The following is a 13,366-nucleotide window of genomic DNA, read 5'->3' as shown; positions in this document are numbered from 1 at the left end:
ACAGCCCCATTCCTTAGCCTGGAGGAACAGACAAATAAATGAGTCATTGTGATATATGAAGTTAGAAAGCTACATGGCAAAAGTGACTAAAAACAAAGAAAGGAGTGGTGAACACTGTCTAAAAGGCCAGGAGGGTTTCACTGACCTGCACTTAGGAAGATGCTGGAAAAGTCCACAGGAGGAGTTAACAGAACCAGAGGGTTCCAGAAATTCATAGGTTTGTTTTTTTGTTTGTTGGTAGGTTAGTTAGTTGACTTTTTGTACTTATTTGTGATTATTAAAGTAATAAATACTCATTTTTAAAATGTGGAAAGTACCAAAAAATAAAGTAAAAATTAATGCCCTCCCCAAAACAACAATGAGGATAATTGCAATAAATACTATTGCAATAATTGACATTTGCCATAATTCCTTGTTTTCTTTTTCTACACGTTTTAATATAGAATTGTATTTGTACTATGCATATTTACAAGTTTCCATATTATTCACAAACCATTCTATCATTAATGAACTTAGTAAACTAATTATTTGATAGTATCTTAATATCCCATCAAACAGATTTATCATAATACATGCAAGCATTAATCTAGTATGGATTATTTTGCTCCACGTTTTAAATCATATTAAAGATGTCTCTATGTAAATTTTTTGTCATACTGCAGAAGCTAAAATCCTGGATTAAAGTACATGAATATTATTAACATGCTTGGTAATTTTCCATATTGATTTCTACAAAGTTTGCACCAACTTAAATTACAGTGCCTTTGTTACTAAACCTTTACCAATGTTAAATAGATTTTTAAAAAATTGGTTTTCATTAAAATTAATCCTAAATATGCCACACTAGAATAAAGTCATTTTTAATTTGATAATTTAACTGGTGAAATTTTGCATTTCTTCTTGGAAAAATTAAGTGTTTCTGATGCTGATTAAATTATGAAGTTTGTTTTTGTAATATTTGCTATACATATTTTCCCCCAGCTTGTTGGTTCTTTTCATTTTTTTTTATGATGTGTTTTGACAATAATGGCTTTACTGTTTTCATGGTAAATTTTTTCAGTCTTTTCCTTTGTGGATTTTTCAATTGAAATTCAAAATATTTTTAGATCTCTTTGAGACTCTTTTTGACTCATGAGTTATTTAGAAAGATGTTGTTTTATTTTCAAATATTTAGGGGTGTTTTCCAGCTATTTTTGTGTTTATTGATTTCTAGTTTAATTCCATTGTGATCTAGAAACATTATTTATATGACTTCTATGCTTTTAAAATTGTAAAGGTATGCTTTATGGACTAAAATGTCATCTATCTTGGTGATTGTTTCCTAGAAGCTTGAGAAGAACATGTATTCTGCTTTTGTTGGATAAAATATTCTATAGGTATCAGATTTTTTTTTTTTTTTTTTTTTTTTTTTTACTGATTTGCTGCCTGATTATTCTATCTACTAGTGGTGAATTCTCCAATCATACTAATGGATTTGCCTATTGCTTCTTTAAGTTCTATCAGCTTTTTTTTTTTCCTTTTTTTTTCTCTTTTTTTTTCTATTAGCTTTTGACTTACGTATTTTGATGCTTATTGTTAGGTGCATATATGTTTAGAATGATTATGCTTTCTTAGAAAATTAACCCCTTTATTATTATGTAATTTTGTTCATGATAATATTCTTTGGGGGCGTGGGGACAGTGAGCATCTCATTGGAGGGTTCTTCTGCCCAGAGGAATCCAAGCCACCCTAAGCCTTAATATCTCAAGTAATTAAGCCACCCTTAATTTTTTAATATTTATTTTTCAGTTTTTTTGGCGGACACAACATCCTTGTTTGTATGTGGTGCTGAGGATCGAACCCGGGCCCCACGCATGCCAGGCGAGTGCGCTACCGCTTGAGCCACATCCCCAGCCCCCACCCTAAATCTTAATATCTCAAATAATTAACAAATAATAAAACGCAAACACTCAGAAATATATTTACAAACGTGAAACCCTGATAGATCTAGTCCACATGGGTTTTTGAACTAGACAAAGACAAAATGGCTCTGGGGGTACATCAAAGGCAGGGTTAAGGTTTCAAAGGCAGAGTCCAGAGTATGCACTCGAGGGGGAGAAATAAAGAATGTCCACATGCTACTACCCCTGTTCAATGTTTTATTCACTCAAATTATTCATTACAATTTCACTTTGTAGGTTCTTAATCAAGAAAACGACAGTCCTTAATGCTAGGCACTGCAATAGACATAATCAATTCACAGCAGACAATTCTAGATTAATTAATTCACAGCAAACAATTCTAGATTAATTCTAAGCATTGCAAACGCACTTAATCATGACAGGCTAATGACAGACATTCCCTCTGTGTATTAAGTTCAAAAGTCTCAAGCCTTAGACTTTACGCCCAGCAGATGCACACTCACTTAGACCACAGTGATCAGGTCCGGAACCGAGGCAGGCTTTTCCTGGTGTGGAATGGACAACCTGTTGAGGAAGGGGTCATAGAGAGAAGTTGCAGCTCTCACCAAGGTCCAGGTGAGGCTGTAGAGTTTGAGAGCAGTGAGGATCATGCAGAGGATCAGGAAAATGATGACAAGTGATGGGATGTCAGCCCAAGTCCTCATCAGGCTCTCCAGCTGGGGTACATCCTTGTTTCGGCTGGCTGAATCCCTGTTCATTTGCTCTATTATTTATACTGAATTTGGGGGCTTTTGACCCCTCTTTCAATCCTTATCATCTACCACCAGAATTCTCCACGACATCATTTACCCTGGGGTCAGAAACATCTGTTCTGGTGGTCTCCACCCTGATCTTCTCACCTTTCCCTCTTATCAGACAAGGACAGCCTGGCAGAGGCTTCACTCTGTTTATCAGGGTGAGGGGAAGTAACTTGTTTGAGGCCATACTGGAGGGACCTGTTAGGTGTGCCTGATGAGACTGGAGTTTTCAAACTGGAGTTTTTAAAATGGAGTTGCTTAGGCTCAGGCCTAAGGTCATCATTACAATATTACTGCAAAATTCAAGTCACAAAAAAATTATACTAATAAACACAGTAAGGTACTGGCTTATGGGTAGAAATACAGATCAATGGAACAGAGTTGAGAATTCAGAAATAGATCTTTACATTTTCAACAAGGGTGTGAAGACAATTCAGTGGGGGAAAGAATAGTATTTTCAACAAATGGGGCTAGGGAAAAGAATGATTTGGACCATTATCTCACAACTTTCACAACGCATATAGAAATTAACACAAAGATGATCAAAGACCTAATGGTAAACTAAAACTATAAAACTTTTACAAGAAAACATAGCATTCGTCATTTAAATTAGGCAATGGATTCTTAAATAGAACATCAAGAATGCAAGTGACAAAAGAAAAAAAAATAGATAACTGGACTTCATCAAAATTTGAAACTTTTGGGCTCCAAAGGACACTATCAATAAAATGAAAACACAATACAAAAAATGGGAGAAAATATATAAATCAATGTGTATATCAATGATCAAAACTTGTATCTTAATATATGAAGACATCTTACCATTCAGTGATAAAATAAAAATAACACTAGAACCCAGATCTTGTTTTCTAGTACCAACAAAAGAAACAGGGTTCCTTAGAGAAATAAGTAGAAGTAGCTTCAAGAAATATACAAAATGAGCCTGGACCATCTAATAGTGTAATGCCAGATTCGTGGGACCCCAAAAGACCTCCAGGAGCCAAATCCAATGCAATCACCAAGAGTCTTTATTGCTAGCTCAAGCCTAGACTCACAACTGTTCCTGATGCAGTGGTCCCAGGGAGTGAGTCTGGTCCTTAGTTCAGTGAGGATTTATAGGAGTTTTTGGGGATGTTATGCTTGAGTTCGAGATCCCCGAAAGACCACCAGAGACCAAGATCGATGTAAGCAGCAAAGAGGTGTTTTCTCTGATATAAGGAGGTTGACTCATACTGGGGTAGGGAGGGAGAGCATGGGAGGATTAGATGAATTCTAGATAGGGAAGAGGGAGGGAAAGGAAGGGACCAGGGGATTAGCAAGGATGGTGGAACGTGATGGTCATCATTATACAAAGTACATGTATGAAGACTTGAATTGGATGTCAACATACTTTATATACAAACAGAGATATGAAAATTGTGGTATATATATGTATTAAGAATTGTAATGCAAAAAAAAGTACATGTGTAAAGGCATAAATTGGCGTGAACATACTTTATATACAGAGATAAGAAAAATTGGGTTCTATATGTGTAATAAGAATTGTAGTGCATTCCACTGCTGTTGTGTATTTAAAAAATAATAATAAAATCATTAAAAAAAAAAAAAGAAAGAAAGAAAGTAGACCAGTGGTTTCAGAGACTAGGGATCAGGGGAGTGAGAATTGACTGCTAATGAGTCCAGGGTTTCTTTCCAGTGTAGCAAAACTTTTCTGGAATTAAATAGCAGCACAACTTTATGAATATACTAAAACCTCACTGAGTTGTACACTTAAAAATTAATAAGATCCCAACCACATGATACCTTCACTTTGTTTCTTCCAAACAAGGGAAGAAGACACGTGTGACATCACACACCTGCCACTTACAGAGAGACTAAAGCACCAAGGGGACAAACAAGCTTGATCAGCAATTATGGAGCACCTGGTTTAGATAGGGCTGATGCAAACCTTCTCCTGGCAGAAGAAAATGTAGAAAAGGCAAGGAACATCCTCTCCCTCTGCTGCATGTGAGACTGGGATGAACAGAGGTCATTTCCACCAAGATAAAAACAGTGAGTGGCAGCTCGACTTCTACCACTGGTTTAGAAAACTATAGGTTTAGTCCTTGTTCATGTCAGGACGGCTGTTAATACAGCTGAAAACCTCGGACCTAGTCTATGTTCACCGTTTATGAAGCCATGCATGGGTGGCCTTGGTTCCCTGGTGAGTGCAACAGCATATCATAAGCCAAGTCTGAGCAACAAAGACCTACAAGAGATGCTTTTCATCTTTGTCAAGGAGAAGAGCCAATGTTTCAAAGCAGCTTTTCTCTTAGTTGGGGAGAGGAGAATCCCTGATTTCCTGCCTGAGGAAAGCAACATGATTAGAGAAAAGGAGCAGAACATATAAACCCTATGTGAGGAAGCAATTAAGAAGAACCATGTGGTGTCTCACAGTGCAGTAAGAAACCAAAACACGACCGTTCTGCTTCTGCAGGTGCTGGAGGGGAGAAAGCCCACCTAAGGCAACGGTGGGAAGGCCCAGTGGGGAAGACTTGAGTCGGGGAGGGGGCAGTAGGGGTAGGGTAGAAACTCCTGACCTAGCTCTGACTGTATCAGAACATGAGAAAAGAAGTCAGCTGTCCCTGACCTGAATAATGAGGTCGCTGCTGGTGAAATAGGCTGGGCTGGGTAAGCATACAAACTGTAAAGTACTTTCTCAGAGCAAAGAGGGAAAGGCAAGTGCCCAGAAGTCTGCGGGGGAAACAGAGGTCAGAGGGGTCTGATTTATCTTCCCTCCCACCCTTGGTACGACAACCTCAGAGCTTCTTCCCACCTGGCCTCTGTGAGGAGGCAGAGTATGAAATAGAAACTTAGCAAAGGCCTTTTTGTCCCTCATTTCATTGACAAAATGCCAGACAGCAACCAGAACCTTGCTATGTCCATAAGCCTGAATGAGAATTTTTCCACATTCTAGTGCAGAAAAATTCCCACTGAGTAGAAATATAAATGGCTACACATGTAATAAAGTACAGAACACCTGCAGCTTAGAGCTTTTCAGCAACATTTCCTCCTATAACTGCTGAGAGTCTTCTATGGGACATCACCGCTTCCTGAGCTTGGGTGTATGTGACCCATGTTTAGCCATCTCCAGCCCATGAAATCAAGAATGGGATGGCCAATGGAAGCACAGTGATTAATCCACATGATCCAAGTTATACCAATGAGGATCACAGGATGTTTGCCAAGTTTAAGCAATAAATTTGGAGCTACCAGGAAATAGTTAACCTGAGTAGAGAAAGCTCACCATGAGAAGAAATAAAGTAGAGCTGAAAGAGAAAGCCCTGACCCTCCATCATTAAACTCTCCATCCTGCTGGACCTGAAGTCAGTTACCTACAGATGTTTCAGATACACAAGCCTATCAATTATCTTTTTATTCAAGCCAGATTAAGTTATTTTTCTATCTCAAAGAAGTGTAAGAGCTTATTAATATAGGGAATAAATTGGATCACAACTGTGCTGAAATTTCTGACAGATGACTTGGTATAAGCATCTCTGCATACAAAATGGACCTGTTGAAGCCTGCGTATGACCACCAACTGACCAATTACAGAAGGCATATGAAATCTAAAGAAATGAAAAAGAGGTTAAGCTTTAGAATTTAAAAAGAAGTGTTTAAGTGATTTGCCTTTCTGAATTATCTAATGACCAGGACTACAATAGCATTGATAATAAATAAAAAGTCGATCAATTTTTAAATTATTAATATCATCAATAATTATAATTATTTTTTAAATTGGCACTTTAAAACCAATTATTATGTGCTAGGTGAATTTCTTTTATATTCCTAATCTTATGTAAACCTCACTTTACTTGGGGAACTATAACCATTTCCATTTTACAGATGAAGAATTGGGGCTGAAGTAGTCTCAAGCTCTGACAGAAGCTTTGTCAGATGCTCTCTGAATCTGAGTATCTGAAGATGACTGCATAAAACTCCCCAACCTGTTGAGGGGTGTTGCTTTAAATTCACGATCACAAATCTCCAGAGGGCCTCCAGGACGCATGAGAAATCCTATTTCATTTCCCTTGTTTACTTACTCTCAGTTTCCTCTACAGCTGTCTCACACTTTCTCCCCTCTTCTTAAATTTCCAGCCTCTTGGCCTTTCTCACTCTCACTGATGAACTTGCTTTTTATTTCACTGAGAAAACAGCTGCAATCAGAAAATAACTTTTGCAACATCTCTCCAACAAATCTACCAACTTACCTTTCTCTGCATGCATGTATTTGGCCTTCCTCTCCATCACACAGTCAACCAACTTGAGAATACATAACGATTATGAAAGTTTTGAGAAGAGATTTAGACAATGATGAAGAATTTTGAGATTAATTGGTGGAAAGTACACAGAAAAGTAATTCTAGGGCCAAATTCTCCATTTGTGTGTTAGATCCCAACCCCTCTTCTATTCAGCAAATATGTGCCCAGCAAAGGAAAAATAATCATACCTTACCAACAAGTTCATCCATGAATTTTGTTTAATATAAAAGTAAACCCTTAATGTTCATCCAACCAAAATTATGGGGTTAGGTATAATTTATTAGCTGCTATCCAGAGACAATAAGAATTTACCTTTAATCTTCCCCATATTTTCTCTGATAAAAATAAAAACTTGAAAAAATTAATCAGTTCTACTGTTATCCCTTGCTCGCTATTTATGGGACAGTCACACCAGAGAATTTTTGAGCATTTTCTTTTATGAGAAAAGCTTCACGGGTACTTCTGGAAACAAACAAAAAAGATCCTTAATGCCCCTCCTTCCCTCATACCACTGGGATCTAGAATGTTCCCTCCCCTGGTACGGAGACTCTGGCTTTCCCTCTGTTGCTACAAAATGCAGTTCAGTAACTATCACTTCACCTGTTTCCCAGTCATATTCTACTTGAACCCTTGAACCCAACATTTATTCTGAAAAAGTCAGGTGCAAGATAGACAAAGGCATTTTTAAATAAAATTCACAGACCCCATCACATACTGTGGTTCAAGTGGGTCACTATTAGGGGAACTTTGGTGAGCAGTGTACTCAACTGTATGGTTGTTCTAGTTTAGATATTGAGAGTCCCCCAAAAGCTCGTGTGTGAGACAATGCAAGAAAGTTTAGAGGTAGAATGATTGAGTTACAAGAGCCTTAACCTAATTGTTGAATTAATCCACCAAAATGGATTAACTAGGCAATAACTGTAGGCAAGTAGGGTGTGACTGGAAGAAGTAGGTCGCTGGAGGCTTGCCTTTAGGGTTTATATTTTGTCTCTGGTGAGTACAGCGCTCTCTCTCTCTCTCTCTCTCCTTCCTTATTACCATGTTCTGAGTTGCTTTCTTCCTCCACACCATTCCACCATGATGTTCTGCCTTACCTTGCGCCCAGAGCCATGGAGTAGGCCATCTATGGACTGAGATCTCTGAAACTGTGAGCCTCTAAACAAACTCTTGTTTCTCCATGTTGTTATTGTCACATCTTTTGATCACAGTGATGAAAAAGTTGAATGAAACAGAGGTTATACTACCTTCTGGTCTACGACCACATCAGTTCCAAAAGAAAATCTCAGTGCCTGAATTAGAATCAAGTTTGAATCCCCTGTGCCCCATTTGGCTAGCTGCTTCTTGGAGGGCATACCAACCCAGCTGGCACCGGTGCTGAAAATGGAAAAAAAACATCATGCCCAAGAGTAGTCAGGATAGAATCCCAATAAGTCTACAAAACCTACCATCCCTGATCACCACCCAGGGAGAGATTGAGAAGTGATTCCTTTCTGAAGACAGCTGCATTCCGTGACCAAACTGCCTTAGTAAAGTGTGTAAACCACAAGGAACTGAATGAGGGAGAGCTGGAAATCTTTTTGAGTAGTTTTTTAAGGAGGATATTCCCACACTCAGCAATACCAGATGCCTATGGATGGTAGGAAACGTGGATGATCCAACAAATTTCTTAAAAATTAGCCCATTGCTGAGGGGCTTTCAAGATAAAGATACTGTTATCAGACTACAAAATGTCAAGAAGGCCAAAAAGATGACCCAGATAAGTTCCAGAGCTGCGATCCTGGACAGTAAATTATTTTCTCCTGTCCTCTGGAAGAAGGCACCAGCTATACCTTCCATAGCTGTTCAACAACATGAAAAGAGTGTCTGGACAGAGGTAGACAGGGTCTCCTCTTGCAGGATGTGCACACTGTGAGAAACCCCCGTCTCTCAGCAGATAGCTGGGTACAAAATTAATACCAGAGGCAGTGACAAATAGACACATATTCCTACACATTCAAATATACATAAGCACACATTTATTATCTAATTAGAATATATAACAGAAGAAACAAACAGGTTAATGATCAAAATTAATATGCCAAAATAAGAAATAATGAACATAAATGAGCCATGGCTTTGATACCCTTAGAACACAATAGCATTTATCTTTTTCAGCCAAAAGTCTATATAATGAAACTTACTGTGAGAACACAACAGATAAACCCAAACAACTGATGTGTACACTTCAAAATATCATTTTATGTAAAATTGAGGATTTGGTAGAAAGTGAAGAGTCATGACAAATGTAACGTAATCCTGGATGGATCTGTCCCAGCAAAGGAAAAATTTACTGCAAAAGACATTTTGAAGACAATTGATAAATTAAATAATAGTATTGTTTCCATGTTAATTTTCCCAAGTTTTATTACTGTACTGTTATAATATGAGTAATATCTTTGTTTGTAGAAAATATATAGTGAAAGATTAAATGGAAAGGGAACATGATAAAAACAATCACTCAAATAGTTTAGGAAAAAGTGCATCTCTATTGAGAAAGAATAAAATAAATGTTGCAAAATGTTAACAACTGGTCAACGAAAGAACGAACAAGGCTTATTGTCGGAGCAAATGCCCATTTATTGAGGAATAGCTCTGCATATTTATAGAGCCAGGGGTGGTTTGACAGTTGGCATGGGGTGCTTTTTGATTGGAGGGTAAGGATCAGGTGAGCCAGCAGGGCTAGTCAATATGAGTAAAGATAAAAATAACAAATAATTGGGGATAAACTCTAGAATTATTCGGGATGTCTGTGAAGAAAACTTCAGGGGAACATATCACAAAAAGAGAAAAATGTATCAATAAATTTAATCTTAAATCTCAGTTAAGATATAAATAGCAAAATATTAGGAAATCATTTTTAAAATACTATATGTTAAAAAATAAAATAAAAAAGAAAACATACTAGATATTAAAATGTATTGAAAACTAGATATTAAAATGTATTTAAAAGCCACAAGTGAGTAATGCTGTATTATACAGAAGATTGCTCAGTTGACTAATTTTGAAGACAGAAATGCATTCGAATATACATGTAAATTTTTGATCCAGCAATTCTAATTGTAAGATTTTGTCAGCTAGGCAATATTTCCATGTATGAAAAATTACATGTGTAAAAGATCATTCATTATAGCATATTATTAATAGCAAAATATTGGAAATAGCCTAGCTCTTCATTAACAGGGGACTGATGAAATTATTTATGATCTTTCCACACAATGGAATTCTATGCATCAATAAAGAAAAATGAGGATATTCTTTATGTTCTGATATAAATGATCTAGATGCAGAGTGGTATATTTAATATACCACTACTTATTTTTTTTAAAGGAAGGGAGAGAAAATTTTATATGTATCTACACCTCCAGAAGAATATGTTGTGATTAACAAAAAACAAAGAGTGTCATTGGGGCTTTCAAAATATTGCTTATATTATTGATAAAGCCCTCATCTGAGAACACAACTCAAGCATTGCCAACAGTGGATTTTCTGATATTAAACGTGGAAAGGCTTGAGGGGGCCCAATCCAGGAGCATGAGACTGTCTGTCCCTGGGGTTTAATATCAGAAAATATGGCATTAGCAATAGTTCTGTTAGATGGAGTCATCTTGGCTCCCAGAAGGAAGGAGAGGACTGAGCTCCACACATCAATCTTTCTCTCAAACACATCAATCATATATCTCACTCCATTTTGAAGGGAGGAGAAAGGGATGAGGTCAGAGGCCAGGAATTGGGAAAAGTAACCCTCTTCAGATAAACTTTGTGGGAGAGCAAGAAGCAAGCCCCCTCAGCCCTGGGTTCCCTTTGTTTTGAAATTTTGAATAATGGGGCCATATTTGTCTTCAAATACAGTAGTCCCTCTTTATCCATGGGAGATACTTTCTAAGATCCACAGTAGATGTCCAGAAGCTGTGAATAGCACTGGACCTTGTGTTTTCTTCCTGTAGATAGTCTATTTAAATGACTAATGGGCAGGTAGCATATTCCATGTGAAAGCCATGCAGGTCAAAAGGATACTAGTAGGATGGAGTGAGATCATACAAGATTTCATCAGAATGGCAGACTTTAAAGTTTATGAATTATTCATTTCTGGCATTTTCTACATAACATTTTCAAACCACAACTGACTGTGGGTAACCAAAACCCCTTGCAAAGCAAAATCACAGTTAATTGGGACTGCTGTGTAAATTAAAACCCCTCTTTATGGTACTTTGAGAGCTCTAAGGAAAGGATAAAGGAGACAAGGCTGAATTCATGTTTATTTGCTTCCTGCCAGTGAGAGGGATGGAATTTGACCCAGTTTGATATATAGTTAGAAAATTTTTCCAAGGTAACCTTCCAAAGAAGTATGACCTCTCCAGCCATGTATTTGGTTCTTTTGCATGAAATCTGTCCATCAAGAGGTCATAGAGGAGGTTTAGAAGGGTAGCTTCAAGCATGATCTGAGAATAATCCATGATAGGGAAACCCCTTCCCAGCACCCGGGGTGGGGGTTTGGGGGGAGGGGGCAATATCTTCAAATATGTTCTGAGAGCAGAGCTACTGCTAATCAACGTGTATAATGTGAAAGAATCACTTTTCCAGGCTCCAAGTGGTGCTCTCCTTCTGTGCTAAGGTTGGTCATTTAGTTGTGTTGCCTATACGCAAGGAGCAAAATGGACTTGTGTAGGTCCCCATTTGGTGTCTCTTTAATCTGACCTCAGCTTTTCCTCTTGGACACTGACCAAATGGAGAAACCAAGATACAGCTCAATAGCTTTTACCTTGATGCTGCTAGTCAAGATCAAAGAAGTCTAGATTTTAAAATTACTCCTGTATGGTCAAAACACACACACACACACACACACCATACTATTTGGGGTTTGTTGTTTTTAATTTTTTTTGTATAATTTTCACACCTTTTCCCACTCATGTTCCCATATTTCTAATAGACTCTGAAGTGTCAAACCAGGTATATTTTTAAAACAGGTACTATAAATAGGTCGTGAGAGGCAGCCAAGGAAAATGTCACCAACTCACAGTGGCACTGAAAGAAATATTTCAAGGAATAATTGACTCAAAGTGCTTCCTTGCTGGGCATGGAAAGTCTGAGACAACGGTGAAAGAAATTTAAAGTGTCAGATTGAAAAAGGGCAGTTAGGACAACCATCCCACTTTGCTGGCTCTTTGTCCCTGACTTCTTCCCATGGAGAAATCAGCTTCTCCCTGGCTTGCTGTTTTTGGAGGAGTGTTGCATAATTTTAGTTCTGAGTTTTCCAGGTCAAAATAAAGGATACAAGAGAATGATCTAGGAATTAGACCAGAAACTTTGCAACTGCTAGAAGAAAACATAGGGTCAACTCTCCAACACACAAGCACAGGCATCAATTTCCTTAAAAAGACATGTAAAGTTCAGGAAATAAAAATCAAGAATCAATAAATGGGATGGTAACAAATTAAAAAGCTTCTGCACAGCAAATAAATATCATGAAGAGAGAATCTACAGAATGGGAGAAAATCTTTGCCAGTCACACTTCTGACAGAGAGTTAATATCCAGGATATATAAAGAACTCAAAATTTTTTTACACATACATACAAAAAAACACAGCACCCAATTAATAAATAGGCAAGAAAAATAAACAGGCAATTCTCAAAAGAAGAAATACGAATGTCCAACAAATACATGAAAAAAAATTGTTCAACATATTTAGCAATCAGGGAAATGCAAATCAAAACCACACTGTGATTTCAATGATACTTCAGTCAGGATGGCAGTCATCAAAAATACAAATAAGGGCTGGGGTTGTAGCTTAGTGATGGAGCACTCAATTTGCACATGTGAATCACTGGGTTCTATTCTCGGCACCATATAAAATAAATAAATAAAATAAAGGTATTGTGTCTAAAATATTAAAAATAAAAAATACAAAAGGAATACAAATAGGGGGCTGGGGTTGTGGCTCAGTGGTAGAGCACTTGCCTAACTTAGCACTGGGTTCAATCCCCAGCACCACATAAACATACTAAATAAACAAAAGAAAGGTATTATATTCATATACAACTAAAAAAATTTTTTACAAGAATACAAATAATAGGAACCAAGCTAGGTGCCCTTCAACAAATGAATGAACAAAGAAAATGTGATATATATCACATAAATTATGGCATTTGCTGGTAAATGGATGGAACTGGAGACTCTCATGCTAAGTGAAATAAGCCAATCCCAAAGAACCAAACACTGAATGTTCTCTCTGATATGTGCATGCTAACAATAAGTGGGGGAGGGAAGAACAGAAGTTTATTGGGTTAGACAAAGGGGAATGAAGGGAAAGAAAGAGGGATGGGAATAGGA

This window comes from Marmota flaviventris, chromosome 7 (genome assembly GCF_047511675.1).
Source record: "Marmota flaviventris isolate mMarFla1 chromosome 7, mMarFla1.hap1, whole genome shotgun sequence".
NCBI lineage: Eukaryota > Metazoa > Chordata > Mammalia > Rodentia > Sciuridae > Marmota > Marmota flaviventris.
The sequence above is the reverse complement of the archived record's forward strand: the minus strand, read 5'-3'. Positions refer to the sequence as shown.